The sequence below is a fragment of the Aquarana catesbeiana genome, linkage group LG02 (genome assembly GCF_042186555.1).
Source record: "Aquarana catesbeiana isolate 2022-GZ linkage group LG02, ASM4218655v1, whole genome shotgun sequence".
NCBI classification, from domain to species: Eukaryota; Metazoa; Chordata; class Amphibia; order Anura; family Ranidae; genus Aquarana; species Aquarana catesbeiana.
In genome coordinates this window covers 449,843,093-449,858,883 of record NC_133325.1, presented here as the reverse complement: position 1 = coordinate 449,858,883, position 15,791 = coordinate 449,843,093, and the positions used below count along the sequence as shown (strand labels likewise).

General features: G+C 39.8%; 1 protein-coding gene across 3 annotated transcripts in view; it reads right to left on the bottom strand.

Annotated features, from left to right (window-relative positions):
* Positions 1–8,044, bottom strand: part of HTR1D (5-hydroxytryptamine receptor 1D) — a 100,060-nt gene extending 92,016 nt beyond the window's left edge. For 2 of the 3 annotated variants that reach the window (XM_073617973.1, XM_073617971.1), the window contains exon 1: positions 7,599–8,044. The gene's annotated coding sequence lies outside the window, so the exon portion shown is untranslated. The remainder of the gene's footprint in view (positions 1–7,598) is intronic. The other variant, XM_073617972.1, reaches the window with a different exon arrangement.
* Positions 8,045–15,791: the final 7,747 nt, after the last annotated feature.

Sequence of the window (15,791 nt, the reverse complement as noted above, 5' to 3'; positions counted from 1 at the left end):
TCTCACAGGGCAAATAAACAGCTATAATACTCAAAGCACTGAAGTCTTAAGGTATATTCAAATATCAGGTTGTGCATTGCTATTTCTCAGGAGGAATTGAAGACTAAAGTATATCATTCAGGGCACTGTAAGGCGCAATTAAACAACATTTCTGCATATTCCTTCTAGCATAATAAATCTTCACTTACAGATCAGATCCACTTTAAGAATCTCCTGACAATGTCAATTATCAGATACTATTCACCGCTGAATATTTGGCCAAATCAGTTTATTAGACTTTTGCAGTACTAGATGAAGTTGTAGTATTAAACGTAACAAACAGAAGGACTTTTTTTATAACAGAATTCCAAGCAAACATCAAAGTTGGTTAATATATTTATATGTTTACTGATTTACCTGACAAAACTTTGCTGTGGGAGCCTACGATGTCCATGGCATGGGCCCAAGGACTTTCCCTTTTGCCTCCTGCATGTGTGGTGTACAACAAGGTCTGTATATCACAATATTGACTGTACAGAATTTCAAATCTCTTGGCAGCTAAAACATTAACATGTATTTCAAATATGCATTTATCTGTTTAGCTAGACAATTTAGTATCAATATAAGATTCAGCCCCGGCTTCCTGTAGACCCAGGAAGTCCCTCAGATTGACATTTAATTGCAGATAGTAGCATTGAGAGCACACTTGATTGACTTCCACCTTCCCACAGATCCGTCTGGATCAATAAGCATGATTTTCACCAGTCTATTTGTCTATGACACTAAAACTGAATTGTAGCATTGTAGAAAGTTGTTGGAATGAATAAACAAGACCTAACCAAGATCAGATACACTAAAAAGAGTCATAGAGAAAATAAACTACTGCAGGTGTCCAATGATTAATTATAAAGGTGTTTGCACAAACTGTACCTAAAACAGGCTCCCAAACCCATCAGTCAAAGATACATGCCAGTTTGTTTTGACAGTTAAATCTTTAGCACTTCTTCATATTGCCAAAGCTTGACCACTCTTTCCTCCCTCCTGTACATTCCTGTTGATCAGTGCGGCTTCCCATCATAGAATAGTCCAATAGGAATATATATGGGGCTTAGCAGCAAGTTCTGATACTACACTAAAGTATCTGAGCTTTACTAGTCAAAACAGCCTCAAACTCACCTTTAACAGGGGAGTTTTGGAGGCTGCTGCAGGCAACCTCTAGACATCGGCAATCTATATCTGCAGCAGTTTTTCCTTTTTTTTCATGACAGAGTCTCTTTTAGACACAATTGGAGACCAATCTGAAATTACTCTGACACTTTAAAAGAGAGCTGCTAGCAGATATAAAGAGTACGTACCTAGAGGCGCCTGCACTTAACTGCTGCAACGTGTTTCCTCCTGCTGTGCTCAAATGCTAGGCTGTTCTGAACAGACAAAGCCCTGACACTTCTAAGTAGTGTCAGAAGTTCATGCTCTCTCTCACTCACATTCAATTTTTGCACTATGATGTGCTGTCCCTTTGGCCAATATAAAAGTGTGGAGATGACAGTGGGCAGTAAGTTCCATCACCACCAATAACTGCCAGAGTTTTGCCTGTTAAGAAAGGTACAGCACAAGTTTGTATTCTTTATTATTTTCTATGGTTGTAAAAAAAAAAAAAAACATACTAAACGTCCCCTTTGCATAAAGATAACACTCAAAAAACAGGGAAACCTCATATTTACCTAATATATTCTATATTTAAATGGTCTGTGGTACGAGTAGATATCTCAGTCAACACAATTCAAGCTGATTTTTGGATTTCATTTAGGATATTATATCTAGTATGGAATAAAATGTCACATGGCAGCTGCTATGTTTTCAGAATTGCTATGTTGGGTCATTACCCCTAATGTCACCTCTGTACTCTGCCTAAACAGGTTAAGGATGAAATGCTATGCTGTTTTTCAAAGCAGGCAGGATCTGGCAGTTCTGAACCTCGAACAGCTGAAGGGAATCAAGGGAAATTGAGAAATGGAAGTTTCTTGTTTCCCCTCCACCCTCCATCCGGATAACAACACGTGTAATGTAAGAGCCCAGAATACCCATGGCATGGGGCCATGGACTTCTATGAGGTAGAACACATATGATATAGAATTGGCTCTGCAAATATAAACACGTATATTAAAGCACGGCTGCTATTGCTTGTTTACATTCCATTATTGCTGTACAATGGTAATTACAGTGACAGCAGTAAACAGGTTAGACTATGGGGGGGGGGGGGTTAGATAATATACGTACCTTTTCCCCAGCTTCCACCCATGGTACCTAGGCAAGATGTCCAAGACATACCATAATGTCATTAGGGATGAGCTTTTGGTCAACCAAGGGTTTGTCTCAGTTTCAATCAGTTTGCCGTTTATCAAGTGGACAAACTAAATGGCCAATTTTTCCCACCTGTCTGAACATATGTCTGCTGCAGCTCTAAATGACAGCTTCTAGCTACCCACTAGAAGCTGTCATGTAGTAAACAAGCCAGCAGCGCACAGGGTGACAACATTGATCAAATATGTCCATGACCATATTTGGTCAATGACATCACCCGGAATCCCCAGCCAATTTATTATCTTTGAGCAGTAAGTTGGGAAGCTGTCATTTGCGATAGGAGTACGACAAGAGAGAATCATCATGGCAGAGGTTGTTCTGTTTGTGTCGATGGGTCAATAGGGTGTTGTTCATCATGTTTGACAATGGATCCACATTGCTGGCTGTTGAATTTACATTATTATTATTATTTTCATTATTATACAGGATTTATTTAGCGCCAACAGTTTACGCAGCTCTTTACAACATTAGGGAGGACAGTACAAGTACAATACAATTCAATACAGCAGGAATCAGAGGGCCCTGCTAGTTAGAGCTTACAATTTACATGGTGGGACATGTTGTTTTTCAATAAACATTTTTTATTTATTGTCAGTGAGTTTTAAAGGGGGCTTTCAGATTCTGGGAAAACCCACTCTGACAAGGCACCATTTTAAAGTGGATCTCTGCCCACCCACCCCCTTTTTTTTCACCCCCTGATACTCACCCACCCAGAGGATCCAGTGTTGTCCCACTAAGATCCTTATGCATATGTTTTTTTGCATGGGGATTCCCTTAAAATGAATTCCAGACCCCTACCTAGGATAAGTGTCTGGTGTGGATTTTTGTGCCCCCCCCAAATACCATACCAGACCCTTTTGTTGGAGAACACCCTTCAGGTGTGCTACTTCACATACCAGTTTAAGGCGACCCCTAAACATGTTATTTAAATTAATTGTGTACTTTTATGCCAAGTACACACGATCAGACATTCCAACAACAAAAACCTGGATTTATTTCCGACGTATGTTGGCACAAACTTGTCTTGCATACACACGGTCGCACAAATGTTGTTGGAAATTCTGAACGTCAAGAACGTGGTGACATACAACACGTACGACGAGCTGAGAAAAATGAAGTTCAATAGCCAGTGCAGCTCTTCTGCTTGATTCCGAGCATGCGTGGAATTTTGTGCGTCGGAATTTTGTACACACGATTGGAATTTCTGACAACGGATTTTGTTGTCGGAAAATTTGAGAACCAGCTCTCAAATTTTTGTTGTCGGAAATTCCGACAACAAATGTCCGATGGAGCCTACACACGGTCAGAATTTCCGACAATGAGCTCACATCAAACATTTGTTGTCGGAAATTCCGACCGTGTGTACGCGGCATTAATGTTGTACTTTAAGCTTAAATAGAAGAATAACTTTAACGTGATTCTAAAGTCTCGTTTTTTTTTTTTTTTTTTTTAAATAACAAGCATGTTATACTTACCTCCTCTGTGTAGTTAGCTTTGCACAGGCCAACCTGGATCCTCCTCTTCTTTTCCTCTTCCTTTTCGTTGCTCCTGGCCCCTCCCTTCTGTCGAGTGCCCCCACAGCAAGCAGTTTGCTATGAGGCACCCGAGCCAAGCTGCAGCCTCTTTTGTGTCCATTCAGAGATGGAACTGCTGTTTGGCCCCACCCCCTCTCTCTCCTGATTGGCTAACTGACTTTGACTGACAGCCGCGGAAGCCAAAGCATTCCTTGCATTATAGTAAAAAATGTTTACACATCAGTATCCACCCTCACCCCCTTTTACTTACCTGAGCCCTCATTTGATCTAGCGCTATGCCCGTCTGCAGCTTTTCTCTCCCCTCACTTCCTGGTCTCACTGGCTTTGCTGAGGCAGCAGTAGCCTTTGGCTCCCGCTGCTGTCAATCAAAGCCAGTCAAAGCATAACTTAACATAGCATGTAACAGAAGAATGCACACAGGACACTGACTGTGACCAAAACTATACAGCTGAGAGGTCCCTGAGAGGCGTTTCATCCCCTAGTGGGCTTAATCATCGACGGTAAGCCCACTAGGGGTGAAATATGTCTCAGGGACCTCTCCTACAGGTGGAGAGCAAAGCTGAAGCCATCTTACTATACCTGGTTTCATTTTGGTCACAGTGAGTCTGAGTCATGTGTGGGATCGGTTGCCATTTTTCTGTTGTAATATTGTAGTGTGACAAGCTGTTTTATTCTATCTGCGCCTGTACATTACATGTCATGTTGAAGGATATCAGTGATAGGAGCACTGGAGCAGTACTTTTTTTTGCTTGTCCACCTGCTAGCATAATGTAAAAAATAATAACATAAATAAAAAATATCGAACAAAACTCAGGCACTCAATCAAGGTTATTTAATTCTCCAATATGTACTGAAAACTTAAATGTCTGTTTTTGGAGGACTAACCCTTTAAACATATTAATTATCAATGGCAAGAGCCGTCTAGTGTCCTTTTTTCTGATTAGGGCTGTGCAAGTCACAAGGGTGTATTGATCAGAATTCGTGTCTTCACTAGCACTGAAAAATATTCTTCATGTAAAAATGGAGACGTTGGTTTGATACTTTTTAGTACAAATGATATCTCCAATGATATTTACTAGAATTGTTGGAGTATTTGATCCAGGTAATTCTCCACTAGAGTCAAGCAGAATTTGTTTATCCCTATGTAAGAGGAAGTTGCCAGCTACCTCATCAAGAATGGTATACCTGAGATTTCTTTAACCACTTCAGCCCCAGAAGGTTTTACCTTCTTTCTGACCAGGTCATTTTTTGCGATACAGCACTGCGTTATTTTAACTTACAATTGCGCAGATGTGCAGCACTAAACCCAAATAAAATTGACGTCTTTTTTTCCCCACTAATAGAGCTTTTTTTTTGGTGGTATTTGATCACCTCTGCGTTTTTTATTTTTTGCGCTATAAACAAAAAAAGACCTACAATTTTGAAAAAAAAAAAAAACAATATTTTTTACTTTCTGCTATAAAACATATCTAATAAAAAAATGGGAAAAAAAAACAAATTTCTTCATCAATTTAGGTGAATATATATTCTGCTAAAGGTTTTTTGGCAAAAAAAAATCCCAATAAGCATACATTGTACATTGGTTTGCGCAAAAGTTATAGAAAGTTATACAAGTTATACAAACTATGGGATAGATTTATGGACTTTTTTTTAATTATTGTTTTTCCTAGTAATGACGGCGATCAGCAATTTTTAGTGGGACTCCGACTTTGCGGTGGACAAATCTGACACTAAGTGACACTTTTTGGGAACTAGTGACACCAATTCAGTGATCAGTGCTAAAAAAATGCACTGTCACTGTATAAATGACACTGGCAGGGAAGGGGTTAACATCAGGGGCGATCAAAGGGTTAAGTGTGCTCCTAGGGAGTACTTTTTAACTGTGGGGGGAATGCTGTGACTGGAGGAAAACAGAGATTTGTGTTTCTGCTTAGACACAAGATTTCCATTTTCCTCCCTCACAGAATGATAGTCTGCCTTGTTTACATAGGCAGACCGCTTGTGGGCGCCGATCCCGCTGATTGGCTCCAATCACGGTGGGAGTGGGTCACCGGCAGCTCCCACGTGCGGCCCAGACCTTAATGCACAAAATCACGTACCGGTACATGATTTCACACAGCCGGGCCGCCCTGCCACAGTATATATGCGGTAAGCGCTCCAGAAGCAGTTAAGATTTGGTTGAACTTTGTGCATTCATTTAAACCTTGCTAACCACAGTATATTACTATGTGGATTTAATATTGACAATAAAAATATCACTGAATCATGCTAGTTACAGTTTATGAATCTACCAGCATCACATACTGAAATTACTGCTCCTTCTATGGGTCAATGAGTGCTCATTCTTTCCTAGGCTATCCGAACACAGGAAAATCTCATAGATGGAAACAGCATGCCCTTGAATCTTCTTAACACGCTCTTACACACAGTGACCATCACAACATAGCATTCAGCAAATTTACAAGATCCTTCTCTGTTTTTTTCAAAAAGTGTTCAAATTCAATCAGCACGCTGAAAATTATTTTCCAATGACCCTATTGGTTGTCAATATTGGACACTCTTTTGCAGCCAACATGCAATTGTTGAAAGCTATTCCTAAATCTGTTTTTTGTGAATCACTTATGCCACGTACACACGACTGGACTTTCCGGCAGAAAAGGTCAGACGAAACAAATCCGTCAGACATTCCGATCTTGTGTGGGCTTCATCGGACCTTTTCTGTCGAAAAATCTGATGGACCTAGAAATAGAACATGTTTCAAATCTTTCCGACTGACTCGATTCCTATCGAAAAAACCATTTGTCTGCATGCTAGTCTGACGGACCGAAAACGACGCAAGGGCAGCTATTGGCTACTGGCTATTGAACTTCCTATTCTAGTCTGGTTGGACGAAACGATTGGACTTTGGTGGGATCGTGTGTAGGCAAGTCCGTTTCGTCGGAACTCCGTCGAAAAGTCCTTCAGAGTTCAGTCCGACGAGAAGTCCGCTCATGTGTACGTGGCATTAGAGTATAGATAGGCAAAAACTACACCATGTTTACATTTTTTTTCATAATCTGAACGTTCATTAACCATGTCATTATATGAAGCTTCCATTTCTAGAAAACATGCCTGTTTCTCTAAAGAGATCCATCAATATAAAAACAGGTCAGGGTGGCTGTTTAAAGCCTGACTCATCCACATAAAGCAAGCTATAGCAGTAATATTGTGCAGAGGTAACAGTTCAAGTAAAATTTGGGAGAAATACTGACTCACAGGTATATCTACTGTATGTCATTGTATTATGGGTCTTTTCTTGTAAAATAGATATTGTTACTGAAAAACATACCAAACAGCACCATAACATCCAACTGATCCTGACTGTATGAGGATTACCATTTTTACAAAACACAGACTCATAAAAAAAAAAACAACAAACAAACAAGTAAAACCCAAAAACCTAAAGTTCTGGAATATAAAATGTGGGGTGACTGCAATGATCCCCAAACATTAGGAAGACATATGTTACAATAATGTATCCAAATTGCAAATTAATCTGCTGATCTAACACTTTAATTAACTGGCAGCTTGGTTTACTAATGCAGACCTGTATACAAGTCCTAAATAACTATAAACTGTTGACATTTGACATCCGGTTTGTGTTCATCTCTTCCATAAGCAAAGGATATATGAATTATAACACAGAGCTTTGAAACTGCTAACACTAAAGAAAATTAATCTTACCAGCATAGAAAGAGCAAAGCAAAAGTAGGATTTTTTGCTTTTCAAGAAGTGCATGTCAAATCTCCTTTGTAAGATAATAGCTGTGTACTGTCAGTAACTGCGCTAAAAGCATCTAGTTCACATTTATAAGCAAGGAGATAGAAAAGAAAAAAAAAATGCTCTAACCCTATTTCATGGCAATAAATCCAAAGACACATCTTCTGTTTTTTGTTTTTTTGTGTGCCAGGGTTTGTATTCCACATTCAGGCTGTTTATACATGTAATCTGTCTTCTCCATTCGCATTCTTCTAGTTGTGAAATGCTTCAAATCCTCAATATCCCTTTTGGGCACTCCAGAAAATGCTGATTTCTGTTAAGTTCCATTGTGGAAAAGTGCAGAGCAGTACCGAGCGGTGCTTGCAACTGAAGCTTATAGCTGCCTCCAGTTCATATTGATGTAGGAATCACAGTATAAGCTAAGGGAGGAGTTAAACTGTTAGCATCAGCATGTGCAGAGTACATTAACCACTTCTTACACTAATGAATGGGGATATGCAAAATGCAGACACATGAATACACAAATTCTTAACTACTACTGATAAACTAAATCAGGATTTGCTCTAATCTCTTCTTGCTATATTGTGTTTAAAAATGAGGGGAAAATTATAATATGTCATAAAATAACAAATAACATGGCTAGGCACAAAAGCATGTCATAAAGATATTGTGGCCAGAAACATTTGTATCTGTCACATAATTATATATACTTAGACACATAAATATGCTTAACAGTCTTGTACAGATGTTCATAGGCAGAGAACATAATTAAAGAGGAACTGCAGTCTGCTCACATAATTTGTAATAAAAACATATTTGCCATTCTGAAGCTTCCCTCCAACCACTTTGCATACTATTTTAGATATACTGTGATTCTGTACTTGCCAAATATGCTGCAGAAATCTCCCTCCACTGAGTCTGGCTGCAACCATTTTAACTGTGGGCAGATGAAGCTGCTGCCTGTTCACTTCCTGGATTTACACAGACACACAGAGGCATACCTCCAGCTCTGTAGCTCTCATTGGCCCTCTTATGATTCACACCCCCCCCCCCCTCCCTTCCCGGCAAACTGTCAGGGCTGGGCTCAGCCCTTCCTTCTCTGAGCTGGTCTTTCAGCTGTCAGCTAATTGCCAGCTCCTACCTCTCCACAGTTACTCAGCTGTTGCTGATATCCTGCTTGTTAGTCCTGCCTACTTAAGCCGTCCAGTCCAGAGGAGCTCTGCCTTCGCCTTAGTCAACATCACAGAGACGCTCTCCTGCATTCCTGTTAAAAGACTTGCTTGGCTGACATCCCTTCTGGCTCCAGATACTGCTTGCTGTACTACGCTCATCTCCGGCTCCCTGACGTTTGGCTTGTCTGACTATTCATTCCAGTTTCTGAACTCTGGCTATGTTTTGACTATGTTTTTTCTATTTACTTTTATTATTAAACAAGTGTGATTTAACTGTACTTCTGTCTCGGTCTGATTTCATGGTTTCTGACACAAACTCTCACTAGAGTGAGAGAGAGAGCTGCGTATGATGTCATAAGCCTAGGCTATTTTCCAGACAAGAAACAGGAAGTGGGCTGTATAAGGTATTTACTGGCAGAAAAAAAAATGTTTTACTAACCAAAGTTAAAACAACAAGGGCAGAAGATTTAATGGATGGAAAGTTGAAAAAATGACTGAAGTTCCACTTTAAAGAGGAGCTGCAGTCGGTTCACATAATTTGTAATAAAAACATCTTTGTCATTCGGAAGCTTCCCTCCAACCACTTTGCATATTATTTTATATATACTGTGATTTTGTACTTGCCAAATATGCTGTAGAAATCTCCCTCCACTAAGTCTGGCTGCAGCCATTTTAACCATGGGCAGCTGAAGCTGCTGCCTGTTCACTTCTTGGATTTCCACAGAGGCACGCCTCCAGCTATGCAGCCCTGCAGCTCTCATTGGCCCTCTTATGACTCATTCCCCCTCCCTTCCTGGCAAACTCTCACAAGAGTGAGAGAGAGAGCTGTGCATGATGTCATAAGCCTAGGCTAATGACCAGACAAGAAACAGGAAGTGGGCTGTATAAGGTATTTACTGGAGGAAAAAAAAAACATGTTTTGCTATCCAAAGTTAAAACAACAAGGGCAGAAGATTTAGCCTCTTCAGCCCCGCAAGGATTTGCCCCCTTAATGACCAGGTCATTTTTTTGTGATACGGCACTGCGTCGCTTTAATTGCACAGTCATGCGATGTTGTACCCAAACAAAATTTATGTCTTTTTTTTCACACAAGTAGAGCTTTCTTTTGATGGTATTTGATCACCTCTGTGGGTTTTTTTTATTGTGCTATAAACAAAAACAATATTTTTTACTTTTTGCTATAATACATATTAAAAAAAAAGTAAAAAAAAAAAGTCTTCATAAATTTAGGCCAATATGTATTCTTCTACATATTTTTGGTAAAAAAAATCACAATAAAATTATATTGATTGGTTTGCGAAAAAGTTATCACATCTACAAACTACGGGATAGATTTATGGACTTTTATTTTTAAAATTTTTTCTTACTTATAATGGCGGCGATCTGCGATTTTTAGAGCGATTTCAGTGCCGGTTCCCGCATCGCATCTCTTCCGCAGGCAGTTCACACTGCCCTCTGCGAATTGCTGCGGGTGTCAATACAATATTAATGACAACTCACACTGCATAGACATTGCATTGAAGTGTGAAAAAGGACACGTTGACAAGTAAAAGTATGTGAACCCTTTGGAATTAACTGTTTTTCTGCAATAATTTGTCATAAAATGTGATCTGATCCTCATCAAAGTCACAACAATAGACAATCGCAATGTGCTTAAAGTGTTACTAAACCCACAACAGTAAAATTAGTCTGTATATGCAGTGAAGCATGCTTTTTATACTCACTATGGAACCTAAGGGGTTAATCCTGCGCATTGTGTAAAAAGACTGTTTGATCCTGTCTTCTCTGAGCCTCCCCTTCTTTCACAGTCCCCAATCCATCTCCTGATAGCACAGAGCCCTAGCAGGCACTTTGCACATGCTCAGTTTGGTGTGTATTGCTAGAGGGGTTTTTTTTGGGGGGGGGTGCATGTGATCGGCACAGGGCCAATCGACACTATCCAGACAGAGGGTCAGGGGTCATACAGCCTCATGGGACAGTCAGAGGAGAATGAAAATTCCTGCTACAAGCTTTAACCAGTGCTCGTCCGGACACTGATAGAAATCACAAGACTGCTATATACCGCTGATGAGAAAAGGTATTTAGCAGTTTATATTTACTAAAATAATTGCATTTTGATGTTCTGTGTAATGTGGGAGACCAGATGTATGAATGCAGAGTCCTGGGTTTAGTAACTCTTTAAGCTGATAAAACACAAACAATTCTAATTTATCGTGTCTTTTTTGAATACACCCAATAAACATTTACAGTGCCGGAGGAAAGGTAAGTGATCCCATAGACTAATTACTTCAATGAAAGCTAATTGGAGTCTGGAGTTTGCACACCTGGAGTCCAAATAATGAAATGACTTTGGAGGTGTGGCTTGGAGCTACTTTGATTGCTAAAAGACACTCAAATATTTTAGGATTGCTGTTCATAAGAAGCATCAGCAGATGTGAAGCCTCGCAAAAAGGAGCTAGCTGAAGACATACGATCAAGAGTAGTTGATCTGCATAAGGCTGAAAAGGGATACAAAGCAATCTCAAAGTGTTTAGGCATCCATCTGTCAACAGTTACACAAATTGTCTATAAATGGAGTTTAGTACTGTGGCTACTTCCTGGAAATGGATGCCCAGCCAAGTTGACTCTTAAGGCACAACGCAGAATTCTCAGTGAGGTAGATAAAACCTATGAGTAACAGATAAAAGCTTGAAGACATCACTGGAACTGGCAAAAACCCCTGTTCATGAGTCTACCACATGTAAATGTCAGGAATCTGCAGCAGAGATGGCCAGATCTGCATGACTATACTTAGAAACTGAAGCCAGACTATATATATAGTGTAGTAAATGTATTAATAGTAAAACAAAATACATCCACACACCAGCAAACAAGCAAACGTGAAGATACAAATGAACTACAACCATATAACCAAAATGCCTAACTAAGTAAAAGGAAACCTAACAAACTAACTATATACGATACGTACAATATACAAGATGGGGAGCACAGGTCACAAGGAATACCAGAGATGCAAAGAAGGGTATCAGGACTGAGATCAGGAACAAGGGGAGCAGATGTATATGGCAGTACGGTACAGGATGAAGGTCTAGATAAAGAGCAGGAACAGAATAAATGGCAACAGCATCAAACATCAAAGAAAAAATCTCAGCTCACTTATCAACCAGCTTGCATCAAACTGAATTGTCCTGTCTAACAGTTCACGTTAAAACCAGGGGTTTAGTTTGCACACATTTGCATATTTATGCATAAGCTTCAGGGCCACTTCACGGAACCCCAGTGTATTGCAGTCCTAACTCTATAAATTTTGAGAGCCTCCAAAATCGGAGCACATATATGATAATGGATAAATTAAGGGCAGGTATTTCTGGAGGGTGCCTACCCATTCTTAAAGCTATAGGAACTCATTGGAGACCCAGCAATAGCACAATGGCAGGGAAGGTATCCAGTGCATCCCCTCACCAATTCACCAACAATACAAACAGATGGCAACCACCCCAACATATAACTGGCCTTTGCAGCAAAGAGCACATGGAAGGGGTGACGCATGTCAAAAAACGCGGTCAAGAAAAATTCCCAGCTCATTTACCAACCAGCCTGCAACAATCTTAGCTCAGCATTCAAATCAAAGCCCTGACGCAAGGTATATCAGCAGCAGAGACTTAAAACGGAGCTCCAGTCATTTTTCTTTATTAAAAGTCAGCAGCTACAAAAAGTGTAGCTGCTGAATTTCAATAAACACACACTCACCTGTTCCAGGATCAATTGATGTGGTCACCCGAACCATCGATTTTTTTCCCTCTTCTCTCTGCGGCGCTGGATTTTTGGCTGTGGGCACTCGGCTGGGAAAGCTTGTGGCTTGTCTCAGCTTGCGACCTGTGATGTGTCCCAGAAGCGTGCATTGAGAGAGGGGTAAAGAAGAACTTCTGCTCAGATCGCCTAGAGTGGGAGTGGGTAACTGTTAAAATTAGGCACTTACCCTCCCCACCAAAAATAATACATGCCAAAAGTGTCAGGGGAGGAGTGCTTAAAGTGGAACATCCCCTTTTGGGTGGCGCTCCGCTTTAGGTACCCTGCCAGCAGCCAGCATCAGGTGGAGACTGATTACCAGAAACTGCTGGCTGCTGGGAGACACCCGCTGGTGGACACTGGAACTAGAACTTTCCACCCAAGGAACCCCAGTGCCACTGACAGTAAGTCTTTGAACAGGTAGGGTGTTCATGGTGGAACACCACAGAGGAATCTGCTGAAAAATAAACATTGCTGCATGCCTGAAGTTTGCCAAAAAGCAACTTGGCAAACCACAGTGCTGCTGGGAAAATGGTTTGTTGTTGAAAAAAATCTTGAATTGTTTGGTATGAATCCTCAGCAATATGCATGGTGCAAAAGTTCACAGCTTATCAACATCAAAACATCATCCCAGCGGTAAAGTATTGGTAGAGGGAACATCATGATTTGGGCTTGCTTTACTGCCACAGGGCCTGAACCACTTGCCATCATTGAGGGGAAAATGAATTCCCAAGTTTACCCAAATATCCTACAGGATAATGTAAGGGTGGTTGTCCACCAGCTAAAGCTTAGTAGAAGTTAGATGATGCAGCAGGATAATGTCCCTAAGCATGAAAGTAAATCCACCACAAACTGGCTTCAGAAAAAAAAGTGCCTTTTGGAGCAGCCTAGTCAGAGTCCAGACCTTAACCTCATAGAGGTGGTGTGGAATGGCCTCAAGAGAGACATTCACACCAAGCATCCTGCAAATGTTTCTGTCTTCTGTTTTTAAAGAGGAATGGTCAAAAATTCCTCCCAGAGGATACATAACGGGTAACACCTTGGGTGTCACGTCATCTTGCGGCCATCTTACCTTTGACCCAAAGGTCGGCATATGTGTTTGATATCTGCATTTGAGCTAGCACTGGTGGCAGTGCTCTATTTTGTAAGTGCAACATTCTTCTTTTATGTGTGCCTTTACTATGGGAAAAGAGGAGTGGGGATCTGCCAAGAGTCTGTCTGAGCTATTATCCCTGAGGGGAACACCGCTTGATTTGACCTTCTGGTAATGCAGGGGTCATGGCTTGGAGGTGAGAGGCCAGTTTGTATGGTGATGGAACATGGAGCACTTCTATTATTTCGATCACAGTATCACAGTGGTGATTGCATATGCTGATTGGACATTAATTTACACTATTTGTGAACTATCATATTTGTTGCACATTATAATAGTATTAAATGTGTATAGCACTTTTTTAATATTTTGGTGTTGATATTTAGTACAAAAGACTTATTTTTGCTGCACTGCACTGTTTACTATTCATTTATGGTATTGATAAGTATTGTGATTTCACTTAGTTAGTGTCAGCAGGCAGAGTTATTATAATTATTATTTTTATTTCATATATTTGAGCACAGGATTTGTGTGTATATTGTGGTTGGGCTAGTTAATTATAGTATTATAAAGGAAGATGATATGCGTTAAGTTGATATCTACGCTATTTTATTGGGTAGCACATACTAATAAGTTATAAGAACATGCATTGTAAGGGTAAGCTCAGGGTTCAGTAGGGTTTTCAAACGAAACCTTTCCTAAAATGTGTGTGCTTGGTATACAGTATGTGGATACTCTATACAGTATATTTAAAATATGCATCATGGAACTCATGCACTTTATTCATTCTGTCACAAATCTGACACAAAAAGTTAAAAACAGGTACTAAGAAATGCCTGAACATTCCCATTACTTACATTCATCTGTATCTTCAAATTGGGGGAGCGCCAGATCTCTGCCTGACTGATGGAAGCCGCCATTGGCAAAATAAGCCCCCTGGGTATGGAGGTTCCCAGTGCACATGGAATGATAAAAATAGACCACCTCTTGTAGTCTTGGTGCCTGATTTTCAAACAGAACTGAGAGCAAACAGCTAAATTCACAAATGAAGTACATATGTGTGAAGTGTCTTAAAATGGTATTAAACCTAAAACCAGAAATGTGATATATTGCAACTTACCAATGATTATGGGTGGCTGTGTTAGTTTTCTTTGTTAGGTTTTTTTCTATCTGTTTTCGCCTGGTGATCTGGCCAGTAACACACCACCTGTATAAGAGTGTCCCCACGCTGGATGAATGAGCACAAGAGGCACAGCACACAGCAGACAGCAGCATTTTCAGGTTGGGGGGAGAATAGTGTCGTGAATAATAAGTCATAATAAGTTGTGCCTTTTTAAGGACAGGTTTCCCACACAATAATTATTATTGTGTAACTTTTAACAAGGATATTTTTAAGATACAAAATCAATCTATATGACACAGTCTATGCATATGAAACTTATTCACGGAGACATGTGAGCATACGAAATAGTCACATTTATTGGTTGACAAAAACAAATAATCACAATAATAATATAATAATCACGCAATACCGATTGCGTTACATGAACGTCTTGAAAATCAATAAAAACACTTACAAAAATGGGCGTACCGTCCCTTTGACATAATACCACCATGATAACTTCTCGGTAGAATCAATAACCTTGTGAACTTGACAATTAAACAGAATGTCTGTATTTCACACGTACAACTGTTACTATACTGCAGGTAAGTAAGTGGTTAACAATGTGAAATAAATTTGTTTTGTCAATAAATTTGGCAACTATGCAAAAAGAAAAATATAATGAAAAATTTGAATCTTTTGAGAAAAATCTACAAGGCGGTTATTGATTCGGGAGAATGATTATCAATTGTATAATATTCAATACATCAATATTTGAGAGAACATATCAATATTTGAGAGAACATGCAAGATAAAATCAACATGACATAATTACCCATTCTAAGATGGCTACTATTCCTATTGGCTGGTTACCAGAGTTAAAATGGCTGCCGTGGCTTTCAAAATGGATACTCTTAAAGAGGATTTACTTCTTTCCACCTCCGAGTTCCAAGGATCAGGGTTCAGGAATCTTCATAGATGTTTAAAATATGAATTCATGC